This window comes from Varroa jacobsoni, unplaced genomic scaffold (genome assembly GCF_002532875.2).
Source record: "Varroa jacobsoni isolate VJ856 unplaced genomic scaffold, vjacob_1.0 scaffold_904, whole genome shotgun sequence".
NCBI lineage: Eukaryota > Metazoa > Arthropoda > Arachnida > Mesostigmata > Varroidae > Varroa > Varroa jacobsoni.
Genome location: NW_019213806.1, coordinates 54819 through 70206, shown reverse-complemented (window position 1 = coordinate 70206; position 15388 = coordinate 54819). Strand labels below are relative to the sequence as shown.

Here is a 15388-nt window from a genome sequence, read left to right as displayed (position 1 = left end):
TATGTAGTTCGTTTGATATCCGTTGTCATGGAAAATATAGTTTAGATCAGTCGCACTAACCAAGATTTATACCAAACAAGAGAAGTACGAGGGTTTTGTCTCGCAGAGCGTAACTGCAGGAAAGCTAAACGCATGTAGGAAAAGTATATAAGTGCCTGGTAGCCTCCACGTGTAAAGCAGATATGGAAGAAGAGATACTTTTTTATATAAAATAAATTGCTCGTACTTTTAAAATAGTATTGAAGATCGATTTTTACAAAATTTTTACTCCCTGGAGTGGAACTGCTGAGTACCGGTGACGAATGTAGTCATCGAGGAAAAAAAAATCCAACTTTTTTCAAACTGGAAAAGTACGACTAATAGTCATTTCAATAATCGCTTAAACAAAGATGTCTCTGTTATGCACTATGATATGAATTCCAAAAAGTGTGAAACTTCATATCAATTTCAATATTTTATACAAATGGACTTCTGTGACTTCCTTCAGATCAACTAAACATTTTTTTGCTTTCCCAAAATTTGGGGAACGCGTTGAATAATAGTCAAGCAACATGACCAAGTTCTAAAGGATTCCTTGTGAAATGTGATTATATTTTTTAAATTAAATTAAATTAGTGTTACGTATTTCTTAGAGTCCTCCGTAATAGCTTCATGCCTTTCAAGTTATCCTAGTGTCTCCTAGGATAACTAGATTTTTTTCTTAAATTCCTAGACTCAACATTTAAGTTGCACCAGCGAGGATATGGCTGGCAAAAACTGTGCGAGACAACAACATCATGTTATTAGTGGAAAAAAGACTCACATTGAACTTTTAGTATTTGTTCTATTTTCCAGGTTTGTACGAACACAGAAGGCTATATACAGTAGCATGCAAGATCCCGTCCTCTTTTTCCGTCTGTGTATCTTAACGACAAGGCAATAGCGCCATCTATGCTGTATCGATGCGAAGTTTCGTTATTTTTACTTCACTCATTTACTTACTCATCATGACAAGTACTGTACGGTACACGCTCTATCTCAGACATATCAAGAATCCAAATGCGGCAATTTTATCTACGTGGTTCTATCGTATCTGGTACGAAATCTATTCTATCTGGTACGAAACGTTTTAAAGGATAATGGTTAGCCTGCGGCTCGGGTCACTTGAACTAGCTTCCGGCATGTTAATGTTCAAGACGTTCGTAGCAAATAAATTGCTTAAACTCTTAGCTTTCTCTGTAGAGGAAAAACAGGAAAGGATTTAGGAATACGATGTGTTTACCGCTGTAGGTATCTGCTGCAGGTTCTAGAGCTCGTACTAACACTTCATATAACTGTACTTTGATACCTCGTCCGGCCGATTCTTACAACTATTTGGCGTTTAGTCTTTCACCAAAGTAAACTTGTTAGGTCTAAGACTCACACAATCTCCAGACATTTAAAAGCGAATGTCATTAATACGAAATTTAACAGCGAAATGTATGTCCAACGACACTTGATCTGGTTTCTTTGCAAACCAAGCCTGCTGTCAAAATGTCGGGAAGTCTGATAGTCGTCTATTACACGTATGTACGCTGTTGTGGTTCTCTGCAGGTATTAATTTGGGTGGCGTACACCCTAGTTGAGCCACACAGAGGATAAGTCAAGTTGAAATACCAATTCGAAATTCGGTGAAACGGTTCTGAGTCAATTTTAATAGATGAATACGCTGCGAAAAGATGAAGCCACGTATTTTTTCCTCTTTACTGCTTTTTTCTAGCTTAGAGCTTTTTCGTGTTTTGGGATTTTTTTAACGGATTTCGAATTATACCATTGTCACAACTGCTTTTGAGAAATTAATGATAAAATTTTATTAATTTCGAAGTATATGTGATTTTTAAAAATGATTCGAAAAACTGAGAGATTTTCTCCATTATTTTTCTTATGTATGCTCATATGATTTGTTGAGGCTATCTAGACAAAGAAGCCAGATACCTGATAAAAAGTCAAGTGTTGACAAAGGGGCTATATATTCTTCATGCGCTCTTACGATGCTATAATATATGTATCATAGATTTAGAACACAGATAAAGATAAAAGCACGGCCTTAAAGATGCACAAAAACTTACACAATAATTTGTCTGTGTTTTGGAAAGAGTCTATATTTTTTAATTAGTAAAGCACCGTGGCTCAAAATATTTAAGCAAAAAAAAATTAAAATACAATTAAAGAGGAGCGTCAGAACTTTCCGTAGGACTCACATAGGTGTCCGGAACTGGAAAACGTATAAGCAAAAATCTGTTGTTCTTGTACGCACGTAGGAGTTTTTCTATGGCGAACGAGCCGCGATGCTCGCTATAAATGTTTGGTTTATTTCGTACTCGCTTAATTCTAAACTAACGTGTGTATCATTACCTTATCTAAAAAGGATATGTTCACCGGGGTACGTAAAATGATGATTTTGTGTATATTGTTCTTCCCTTACCTATTGGACGCCATGAAACAGCCTTTACAATGAGTTCCATCGAATAAATGGGCCAAAAAGAGTGGAGTTTACACGATACGACTCAGCGTGTTGACAGAGCATTTTCAGCAGCACTACGGCGCGCGAGTGTTACATGTTCAGTCCTAGCGAGCAAACACGATAACGTGAAAAAACAGCGATTAAATTTTGGAAGTCACGGTCTCATTAGACCACTACTTTTCCTCTTAGATTAAGCAACTAGCTTTAGCACCAGCTGGGTACGTTGCCGTTTAGACTACGTTTTATGGTTCAGTTGGTAAATAAACATGCAAGGTTATGATGTTCCTCCTATTCAACATCTAAGTTTACGCGAGACAAGGTAAGAAAACACAAAGTTGGGATCTATACCGAAAATTATACTATTTATCTGCTATATGCGTCATGTGCCTCCGCGCGAGTGGCTCGCATTTATCTGGAAGTTATGTTTATAAAATTTTGTAAAAGAATATATGTCTAGTCAATCTTTTATTGTCAAACATTTATTCAGTCTTCCCTCATCTATTTTTATTGTATCAGTTAATACAAACGTATCATTTTTGACACCTCCCTGTAGTGAGATCTCTATTTGTTTTCGAAGCCGTAGTTGACTAGGCTCAACTAATTCTAATTCATTCGTCGTTTCTATCTATCATGAATTGGGCATTGTCTCTGTCATGTCTGGGCAATGCTTGATAAAATTTCCATAATTTAAATATTGAACTCCATCGTCGATAAGGCGGAACCGCAAGTTTTCAATGCAACCAAAGGTGGATAAGTAGTTTAGAAAGCAACTCCGATCGATTTTGCAAGAGAAGACGACATCACTTAGAAACGCTACTTTGTTTTGTCGCTTAATACATTCGGTGAAAGACAATGAAAAAGCTACAAGAAGCTAGGTGGCATAAATCGCGGGAAACGATTCCTCGTATACAGAACTTTGATTGACTTGTATATGATGATGCTTTTCAGAACATTCAAGCTTAAATGTATTTAAGTATCTATACTTTCTGTGGAGTGCAGGACTCAATATAGATATACAAATATGGGTAAGAATTAGGTTGACGTTGGTGCCATGCGTCACTTTGGGAACAATGTTGTATCTGGCAAAAACAGTTCTGATTATATCTATAAAATACAATAATTGTAAAACAAAAAAAAAGTATGCGTACTTTTTTGGCTTACGCATGAAAATATTTTTTTTACAATGTGTTCTTCTTGTTATTAATATTTATTGTTGAAATATATGTACACGTTTTAGACACGGTATATAGAAAATACTGATTACAATCATAGTCATAGAAGCATGATGAAGAAATGGTCTTCCTTATTCTTCCTTCAATTAAAAAGCTATTTCGATTATTCGTTAATTGTATTTTTTGCCTCTTGAATGAATTTCCACAAAGCCTGAGGGCATGTAGCCTTTTTTCTGCAGCTACTTTATTTGAGCAACTCTCCGAAATGATGCGCGCAAGGGTCTTTGACACTCAAAAGAACATGAAGATAGAAAAATTATCGTTAATTGGGTAAGGTTTTTTTCTCTGTTATTCTACATATATATTTATAAGCATTTCGAAAATATGTAACACTTTGAAAAAAACACAACTTCCATTTTATTTCGAGCTCGCAGGCCAGTGCTTCTCGAGCGTGTAAACAGTTCGGGCTCTTCCAAGAACTTCGGCCTAACAACGATATCTGCAAATACTCTAGCGGATGCCTACACATGCCAGAGTGAATAAGGGAGATTTGATTTAATCATAACGTATTTTCTCTATTTTATGTCAAATTTAATTAGATATTAAGATTGTAAGATAATGCTAGGAATTATACCAGTTTGCCAGCCAATATGCAAAATGATGATCCGTTTAATAGAACGTATTATATTTAAATACAATTAGGCGATCAGGAATGATAATAGCTAAAAGTGTACTTAAATAAGTATTTGTTTGTATTAAAATACGTCTGATATGCAAATGGTCACTTTGAACGGTTGGTCCCCAACGCGAAACAAAGTGTGTCCCGAAAAGACCCGAATTAGAATTTACACCAGCCAGTATTTTGAAGTTTATCAGGCAAACACGCTGCGAGATCATCAGAGCAATATATGAAAGTACACGTAGATTATAATAAAATAATATAGTGAATACAATTATAAAACGCCAATCTGTCTTTTAAAACTGACGACAGCTTACAGGAGACGCACCGATAGAAGGGAACAAACGCTATCTGTCCCAGTAATGGGTTAATGCATCAGCAGTATATATATAAGGGCGTTAAACAAAGATGTTAACTAAGAATCTTGATGATAACGCATACTTTCATAAAAAAATATAATTAAAAACTTCTGTACTTGTATAAATCTTCATGATCGCCGTTAAATCTATACTAGTGTGACGCGTGAGGTGAAACTTCACACGTCAAACACACGCTCTTCGTTCAATTGGCAATAATTTAGCACGTAGCCTTGATACTGTGTGCACACAATTCGCCATTCCCTCAATGTGACTCCCGTCGAGGGCGGTCTGGAATTGTCGCTTCTTCTTTTTTTTTTTTTTATAATTGGTTTGCTTTATTTTATTGGCATATATTCCGTTACATCTTATAGGTAGTGAAGCAGATTCCCGTGACAGTGCAATAGTAACGCGTTTGCTCACAGAATTTAGAAACACGTAAGGTAGTCTAGGTACGTACCCTGGCATGGATACATTTCAGCTTCTGCTGAAGCAACGCTTAACGATAGCATTGACTGCAACAGCCCGAAACGCTTAATTTGACAGCCAAACAGGTACCTTTACAGGTCGGTATGCCGCAAAAGAAGCACTATCAGGTTTGATCTGACTGTAGCGCTAAAGAAATAAATAAAGTGGCCGATATTAGATCACTTAACATTAAGCTCAATGCTGTTCTGAAAAAATATGCGCCTATACAATCCGTGTGCAAATTCGTTCGGACGTATTCCTCCCGCAAGAGTGATCTCGAAGAAGTTTGCTATGAACGACTCTCTGACACTGTTCTACAGTGCTAGCCTGTGTTAACAGACATGATATGACATATGGTAAAAATTGGAATAATGAAAATGCATGATCTGCTTCGTGTTGAACTAAAACAGAAGCTCAGTGTCTATCATACATCTCTTGGCTGACGCTGAATGATGTCGTTAGCAGTTCCCAGTCCCGAAATGCCTAGAAATTTTGTAGTACGATAGTAGATAATACAGAAAAAGAAATTATAAACATCGATGTGGATAAGCAGAAATTTAGATATCTGCAGGAATTATCGATGTAGAGTCGCTCATGGCTAGGAGCAAGTTGATAGTAAACCGTACCGCCTTACGCGTAAGTCAAATGATTTCAATGTGTGCTCAGTGTATAAATTCTGCAGGCTAGGAGAGATATGTCTGGAATATGCCAGAATAGAACAGTTGTGCGTCTCTTTGAAGCGTCTCCGTTGAAAATTGTGAGAGTGACCATCAGAACATAAGAAATATACCGCAGAGCTGAATCAAAAACCGATAACAGCCGAAGTGAAAGGCATTTGCTGGACCTCTCTTAGGCATGCGTATGTAATTCTGCATGCCTGTGGTGACTATTCCTTTCAAGTAAACAGAAACAAAACAATCTGAAAGATGGCCAATACTTAAAAATGCCGGTGTCAATCGAGTTTTGCATTATTACTCACATCGGTGATGGATACGAGGGCCAGGCAAAGCCTATGGTCGAATTACACTTAGAAATTTTACCTAGTAAGTTGGCGTTACGTTTGAAGATATAGATAGCACTTTGATTAGAAAAGGTATTCTATATAAACGGGATAGTAAAAGCTTGCTTAGTAAAAGTCGTTTTCTATATTGCAACAAGAAAGTCGTTATATCGACTCGGCGCAGCTAGTTGATACCGGTTCATTACCTGGCTATCTGGTACGCTACAACAAGTGTAATTAATAAACGAAAGCTTCTCTAGTGTCCGCGTACGTCTTTTGCGAATCAGTATGCCATTTGCTTTATCGTTAAGTTAAGTTAAGTTATTATATGTAGTGTATTATACCTTTCTAAAGGGGCGTAATACCCTTCTAAACCTACTTCACAACTCAAATTCGTATACGGTTTATTCCATGCAAGTTTTTCCATATATATATATATATATATATACTTTTTTTTTCTTTTGTATTTAAGGCGCACTAGTTCCCTTGAAGCTACTCTTTGAAGCTTCACTCGGTCTCTTGACAAAGGTGTCATAGTAAGCCATAGAAAATCAGTTCAACCAATTCCAACGGAATACAACGGCGGAAACAACACTCGCTGTCTATAGACTTCGTGTTCGGTGAAGCTTCTATTTCGAGAAATACCATGAGCCGTTCATTCGAAAACTTCCAGAAAGAAAATTTCAAACTTGAAAATGAGTCTTGTGGAAGAGCGCCGCGAAAAGCAATGACAACGAGTTGACAGCCGAGGTGGAAGCCGACCCATCCTGAAGTGCACGAACGGTGCACCTAATTTGGTATATCTAAAAAATCTCGTCGAACTTGAACCGAATCTTCGGTCGAGATACTACTCCGAGGTATTCAAACGAAAATGGCTCGAAGAACAAAAGATTTGGGCTCGATAAGTTAAAAGCTTGAAGGCCTTCCAGCATTACAATATTATAAAACTGTTGTAAAATGGTTATTGGATACCTATAATAGGTTGTCACACAATAAACTTTATGCTCTGTTAAATAACTAATTTAAACCCCTCTTTAGTAAAAGAACTTCATTGTAATTATTTCATTTTATAATCGATAAAGGAGAAATGCATCGCGCCCTTCATTTTATTTTGCTACAAAAGATAGTAGAGCAGACTAAATTTCTCTGTTATGAATACTCCAATGGCAAGAAGCGTATTTTCTGTTCATAATGCTTTATATATACATATTAAATTGAAATAAGGTTACATTGCTAACACCAGAAGCAAAGAATGCTGTGCTTAGGAATGTAACTTTATAGCGCCCTGGTAGAATACAAGGTGTGCAGGTTTTATGGATCGAGGTTGTACACAAGTGCATGCAATAACTGTATGCCACCATAGCTTAATACAAGTAATGATAGCCATAGAAGTTCTATACTGATGGGATTACGATGTTGCCAGAAAATAAATGAAAGAAAGTCATCGATCAAAATAGCGCGTATTTTGTTTAACGATGTTATTTTATGTGCAAAATTATGTGCTTAAATTTTAGCTTAAAAAATTTAGTCAATATAGTAGTTGTGCATAAAGTGGGGCGCAGAAAGAATGAATATTTGAGAAAAAAAATCTTACATCAAAAAAAGTTTTCGAGGTTAAAATCGCACTTTGGGGTGGCCAAATGGAAGATAGCAATATCAACAGGCACTTGGCGCCAGAAAACATTGCTAGAGTATGCAGACGGTCATTTCAAAAAGTCGCTGAACCGATCCTCATCTAAACCGGCACTCGGATAGGAAAGTTTATAGGCCAGCGTTTTCAAACTCAGAGGCAGTTGCTCAGTAGCGTATGGTCGCTGCGAAAATCAGGTACAAGAAAATCAGACGGCCTTTTTGAATATTGTAGTACAACCAGAAGTTTGTCGAACTCAGAAGCAGAAACATGACCATGCCAAAACACTGCGGTCCGCTTCGCGCCAGAACTTACCCGCATCCTATCATACATTCACTATTAGTGAATATAGAAATTAGCGACAAATAAAAATTGCATTGGACATTATACGTATCAATAAGAGGCAGAACTTTATTTCGGTAATGTATTATAAAGTCATTATATTATATAAGCGGCGAGTTGCAATTACTTAATTAATTATAATCGTGCAAAAAATACAATTAACTTACCGTTAAATATAAGAAACTCAAAGAAACTCTTAGCCTTGTCGCTATTCATAAAAAAAACATATGATGTCACTGATTCTGGGATGTTGCAGATCTCGACGGCGTCTTCCGTTTGCTTCATAGTTATCAACCGTGAAAATAGTCCTTAGGGCCAAGCGCGCCTTCATCTCGCTTTCGTTGTTTAATGCTGTGCGTTTCAACCTGACGTTCCTCCGTCGGTAATTTCCTCATTGACAACTTGCAAAGTCTCCTTAAGGCGAATTCAGAACTTTCTGCAGGCCGGCAAGGTGGATCTAAATGAGGTCGAGCATGTGGTAGGCGAATGTTCGTCTCATGTTGTTTTGTTTGTCATCCATAAGCCCTTTATTAACACGTGTTTCCCGGGTATGGGTTAAAACTAAACTACAACGGACGATCTATGTATTTGATTGATACAGATAGCAGTGGGTTTTTGCATTTATGTGCTGCGATTTTAAAGTAGAGCGTTTTTAACGTTTCACTGTCACCATTTCATGGCTAGCTTGTACTTCGCAGTATCGCGTCATGCCAGTTTTAGCTAGAAATCGGTTAAGTGTCTTCTGCGTTCGACTGCAGAATGCAACAGCAGAAACTGATAGCCTACAATAAGCATTCTGGATTCAAGATGAGGTCTAAGTTAGGCAGGCCGTCGCGCACACAGCCTAAAAAAAAGATCTTTGTTGCATCTGTATTATATAATAATAATGTAGGTAATTATGAGTATTCAAATTTCGCGCCACCACCCTGCATTACAGTGTATCTAGTATATACTAAGTATTATATCTAAGATCACGTTCCGATCTAATGTTGAGCTGCAGTCTGGCAGGTCACAGATCGCCGCAGTACCATAAATCATAAAATCTAAATGCAAAATTTGGTTGCGATATTTTTTCAGGCGAAACAAACACGCTAATTTCGCTTGGGAGGCTTCAGTGACGTTTATGTCACTTTTTATCTTCGTCTACAAATGCAGCGCTAAGCAATACGAACGAAGCATGTACATTGCGAGCAAGTTCGCTTTAGCAGAAGCAATATTCCCCATGACGGTAGATGGGCGACAAGCGAAAGAAATTGGTTTTCACTTTTTGAGCATGCGCCATTTTTGTTGAGGATAAACTGATCAATACTCGTTCAAAATATGGATGCCCTGCCTGCAACAGCAATGGACCTCGTACATTTGTATAAAAAAAGCACGTTCTTGCAGCCCTCCGAAGAAATTAATTAGGTAATCAAGTATGGAAGATACTATGTGTATGAGCCAACTAGCTGTGTGAAAGTCCTGAGCTGCGTGTGTAAAATAATTAGCTAGACGGGCGATAGAAGCTCCAAGACTTTCCCTTGTCAGGCTCGTCCAGTGCTTGCAATAGAAATATTCAGAGAATGGTCATAGCCTAGTTTCCCAATAACTATTCGTTATGGTGTAACTAGACGAGTAAATTTCAACAGATGTTCGCGTGCAAGATTTTAGCATGAACGGACAGGATATTTAGCTAACTACCCGTTTTACAAAGATGATTTTGCAAAATTTGAGTGTTGCATTCGATCGGTACTGCGAACTCCGGAGGGGGCATACTGTTTTCTATGGGGTTAACTGATTGTTTGGAGAAAGTCGTTTAAGAACATATCATGTCATTTTACGTCCGTTAACGCGCTATAAGATTAAGTGTACTAGAATTAAAAATAAGAAAAGGTTCAACTGACGATCCAAAACCTGTTAAGAGACTTTCCCTCAAGCTGTACGGTGATTCGGCGCACCCTGTACATCTCGATACTGTTGCCTCCTATTATTCGGTAAACATTATAGCATTATGATTTACCATTCTGTCGTATCCTTCTCGTGGCATGCAGAAGTATATTTAGATGACTATGGTCCAGTGCACCTATCACTTTAATTTTTAGGAAAACGTATTCTCAATAGTGGGTGACGGATGATGCTCGTCCCTTTATCTGCATTGTCATGGTAACGATAACTAGCCGATATGTTACCACGCTGATTCAAATCTCAGCGTTAGCAAAAGTTATTACTAGATACTGATAACCAGAAAAATAATGTACGCAGAAATAAATGAGCAATTAAGGAAGATAAGGTAGTATTATTATTAAAATTAATAGCTGCTCATATGGGTGTCATACCATTTGAAAAATCTATTAGAGAAATCCCAGTTGAGTCCAGCGAAACGCATTTCGGTTAGCTTCCGGAAGACGAGTTTCTGATGCTATACCTACTAAGAAATGATTTCGGAAACATATCCACATAAATATACTAACTGCGTGTCGTCGAAAAAAATATATTCTCAAGAATTTTAGTTTTCATCGTTCTTCGCGCAGATGGCACAACCGACCAAATAGAGTAAACGGGAAAGGTTTCACGACTTCACAGAACTTTCAGACCTTTTACTTGTTAACGAACGAATCCAATAATGCTCGATTCATTTTTACCTTATAGCCATTTGCTGTCCGTTATCCGTTAGGTGCCGATTGCATACGTGCCACAATAGGCTCGGATTCAAAATCACACTGTACGTCAAAGTTCAATTCGGCCAAGCCATAGAGAAGCGTTGTTTATTATCAGACGTTCTTGTTTTGCACGAAAGCTATAGGAGAGAAGTTGGCGAAAAAGGCGTCAATCCTTCAGGCAGTCAGAAGCAAAGACTAAGTCTAGCCCGTGCGGTCCATCAGAAAACCCAACTATTCTTACTAGACGACCCACTTACATATGCCTCAACATCTGTCCAAGGACGTCATCTGGCCTAACGGCCTTTTGGAGGACACCACCCGAATTCTTGTCACATACTTACAATCTGTACTACCTTTCGTCGGCCAAATTGATTTAATTGGCAGTTATAAAGATCTCAGCTATAAAGATGGATAATGATGTTTTATTAAAGACAATGCGCAAGGAAATAGGTGAATTACATGACCTTATTGATAATGCAGGTTCATAGCACTTCAGCAAAAGGAGGTTTCGCTTCATTCAACGTGGGTAGCTAGGATAACAGTCATCGAACAGAAGAGGCTGCTACAGTTGTCAGGTATTTTGACGCCTTTACTGGATGCTTCTTCGGCGATTCGGAATTTTGTACGCCCCTCTGTCCGTGATTGGCTTTAGACTTTTTGAAATGCGTAAAGTAGTGGGCATATTTTGGCTTTGTGATTGGAGTAACGACGTTCGCCGACACCCAGCCGACAATATAATGAATAACCTTTGGAATGATGCCACTAAGAACATATTATTAACAACCAATGTGGCTGGGCTAAGTCCGCCATGCATTCACCAGTGTTGAATGGCATGTCGGGGACGGACAGTGGCTCCTCGTCGTTCCATGCAGAAAAGGATTTCGTGAACGTTTGTAACGCGTCTTGATCTCAGCGCCAACCGCATACCTCATAACAGCGTGTCTGCAACGTAAGGACGTTGATTATTGAAAGCTTCATGCACTATGACTTATTAGGTTATTGGTGGATGAAGTAATGTACGTGATGATTTTTCCGTTGTTGTTATGTCTGGGTCATAAAATATAACTACATGAGGATTGTCACTAGTAAACCTCATACATCTAACTGATTCCTTAGGTGGTGGATGATTGAAGATTTGCTGTACCAACGGAATTAAAATAAACGTACGTAATAATATAAGATGCTGCGCTGAAGATAACTGCATAAAAATAAAAGATGATGTTATAACGCCTGAATCATGTCATGCTGAATATTTTTCTTCTTTACACCACACAAATATATGCTATAAAGAACTTTCTTTTAAGTAATAAGTACCTAACTGATTAAATAGGTTAACAACCATCACCATTATGGGGTGTATGTATGATTGTTAAACTGCTAAAAACTTCCCAATTAGGTATCCTAGGTATCCTACCTAATTTCATTGAATTCTTATCAATTTACTAGATGATATCAATATATTATAAATTTTCACTATAGCACATTGGAAACGAAAGTTATTATTACCATTACTGCTATAACTATTAGAATGAAGTATAAAATTATCAAAACTGAATTTTAGCTGAGAGTCATTGCGAGTCCTGGTTGTATTGATCCTCATTGTCTTTGTAGTATTTCATCATGATCAATTAGGCGAACGATTGACTGGCCTTCTTATTACTTACATCCTTATGGTGAGTCTTATGTCAATTATTGCTCTTATACTTTTTAGGTAACAAAAAAGCATCCGAGGTCTTTTCTGCTAGTTGTCGAAATCGTGCGCGCGCGTACAAGATGGTATGTCGCCTTTGTTATATATACACACACATAAATTTAACTAGTTGTATTATTTTTACAAATAACGACTGTCTGGTATATATTGGTTTATTTTGGTTAAAATATAAGGTAAACACGAATCTACAGCAGATCATGCTATAGTTGCATGCACTACTTTAACAAGTAAAGAAGTATCACTGCCGTTTCCAGCCTTCATAGACATCAACGATGAGCTTTTTCAATTTAATGTATTCAAGTGAGGTTTAAAAATAAAGGTTCGAATCAAATAGAAAAGCGAAATAAGTCAAACCACTTCGAAGGATCGACAAACCAAGACGCTAGGTTTAAAGCACAATGACTTTGGAGTGAAGCTGCTCCTACCGGATCGGGCGAACCTGAACCGGCATAGGGCTTTGCCGGCAATAACTTCAATGCGACAACATTTCATTTCATGGTTTATTCCGATCGCACCTATTTTAGACCATCGAGGGTATGGTCTGGATCTTTCGGTTCAAGTCGTGTCTAGAAATGACCGTTATAGCTAATTGAATTGCCAAAAAATTGGGTGTCAGTAGTACGATGCTTACATTTTTTTTATATTTGGTCTTTATATTTGACAACGATTAGAGTAGAGATATCGAAAGCTTGTTTTCGTTGGGCGAAAATTATGTACTATTTTTCTATAGAGAATACAGTAACTGTACTCTGTGCAGTGTATGATATGGAAATAACAATATCAGTTTATAATCTATACGCTGGTAAAAGTTCTACAAGAGATCTCAATGCCATGTTTAAGGAGAAAAAAATGCGCGACATTTTTTACTTTGTATTCTAAAACTCTCATGAAGACCCACCTTATATACTAAGCAGGTTCCGTCGAAGAAGCCTTAGAAAATTAGCGGGGCTGTCGATCTTCTGTGACCTGAAGGACCAGTCAGCTTTAATAACCACAGCATCGCTTATAGGTGTGCTATATATGCGTGCACACATCGAGTTTCTGTAATTTTTTTAAAATTTACTTTACTCGTCAGATTTTTATTTTCATTTTCATAGTTGTGTCAAATTGATAAGATGCAGATGCTCCCTGAGTTGAGAATCAGCTGTAGCAGCTCAAATAAAAATGCAAATAGTCAAAGCCCAATTTTGCCAAGCACCTGCACTTCCTAAACGCAACATCATTAAAACTATTACATTTGTAATACTTGTGTATCACGTTATAATTGACCTGTTAAGAACATATGCGAATCAATCGATGGATACTGTGCTGGGCCCCAGAGTGAGTATCGTGGAACAAGCAGACGCCTGCAAAAGTTCGCTTAGCTTCAGCAGTCGAGGCCACGAAAGATGCATCGTCGTTGATGGGGTCGACATGGCAGGTGAGATTGACAGCATCCTACGTCTGGGACCTAGAGACAGATCCTGTACAAATGATGAAAATAGGCCATTAATCCAGAAAACAGCTTTCAATCTAAGTGGTAGCATGTAGTGTATATGCAACAAATACGTCAAGTAAAGAATGCTAGAAAGGGATGCATGTAAACTGATTTTTAGTAATACTTCATCGACCTCGCGGCAACCGTTCTGATTGTGTATGGTCAGTCATGTGATGATTGATCTGGTTAGCTTCTATCTTTTTAAATAACTACTAAACGCAATTTTTGTAAATAGTGAACGTTTTATGTATCTGAAATATGTAATTGCCGCTCGACGTTGAGAGCACTGAGCGAATAAATATAGCGTAGCTCTTATTGTAAATAGGTAACGTTGATGGAGTTCAGTTTTCTTTAAGGTTTATCTATGATATTCACAATCGACATGGAGGGTCATTTGAAGGTATTTCATTTTTTATAGACATTTGCAGAAAATCTTCGGATTTTTCTAAGACCATGCATTTCCGTTTGTCGTTGACTAAACGATGCAGTGTTAAACGATCTGCAAACTCGTCTCACGATGATTCCTTAAGATTCAATTCTATTCCGGGGAAACCTGCGCACTAACCTTGATCCACGGGAACTTCATTCGCATGAGAAGCTTAGTTCGCGATCGAAAGATCGCGTCTCAATAAGACGTCGTTCTCACTTAATATGGGCATTGCTGACGGCCAGTGCTACAAGTACACCTAACTACTTACAGAAAACGGATTGAAATTTATTACTTTCAACATGTCCAAATTATGATGAGCAAAATTAACTATTCAAGAACCCTACTCAGTGGCCCGAACAAGTTTCTGAAGTTTTACATTTGATACTGCTTCTCGATAGGGCCTATATCATATCACGTGTCCTTAAATTTAGTACCGCAATACACTACCAGCAAATCTTCACGCGGATCGACCCACTGACCTGGCGCTCCGACTAGAATAAGAAAAAATAATAAGTAAAAAAATCGAAGTATAGTTTGGCACAAATACGATATCGATATTCTTTAACAATATTAATATGGTAAATGTTTTTCTGTGCAGAATTCCAAAAACGCAAAAAACAGTAACCTCATTTTAGTGGACATTGTGGGAAACTTAAAGAGCTTACACGCAGCTAAAATTCTAAGAGCCTGTGTTTCGAAATATGTAGCTCATATTAACGTTCCAATGCGTCAGATTGAAAGACATTTTGCTTATTTTTCTCTCAGAGGACTCATTGTTTCTGCCCTAAAAGGACTGTTGCCACGATTGTGGCCATAGAATGGTTTGCCCCACTTCATAGCTATTATAAGACAATATCAAATGAAGTTGCTCATAAACTAACAGTCGAACAAACAACGAACATGTTTTCCATTTCTACGTCTTTTTCTATCTCGTATAGGAGGTTGGTTTCGAAAATGTTCTGTGTGTACATTTGGCAAGCAGATACATATGTATGTATATAT

General features: G+C 37.7%; 1 long non-coding RNA gene across 2 annotated transcripts in view; it reads right to left on the bottom strand.

Annotated features, from left to right (window-relative positions):
• Window positions 1–11170: 11170 nt before the first annotated feature.
• Window positions 11171–15388, bottom strand: part of LOC111264845 (uncharacterized) — a 19393-nt gene continuing 15175 nt past the window's right edge. For both annotated transcript variants that reach the window (XR_015312831.1, XR_002683108.2), the window contains exons 2-4: window positions 13749–13942; window positions 13378–13520; window positions 11171–11710 (exon numbers count right to left, since the gene is read on the bottom strand). This is a non-coding gene — a long non-coding RNA (uncharacterized LOC111264845). The remainder of the gene's footprint in view (window positions 11711–13377; window positions 13521–13748; window positions 13943–15388) is intronic.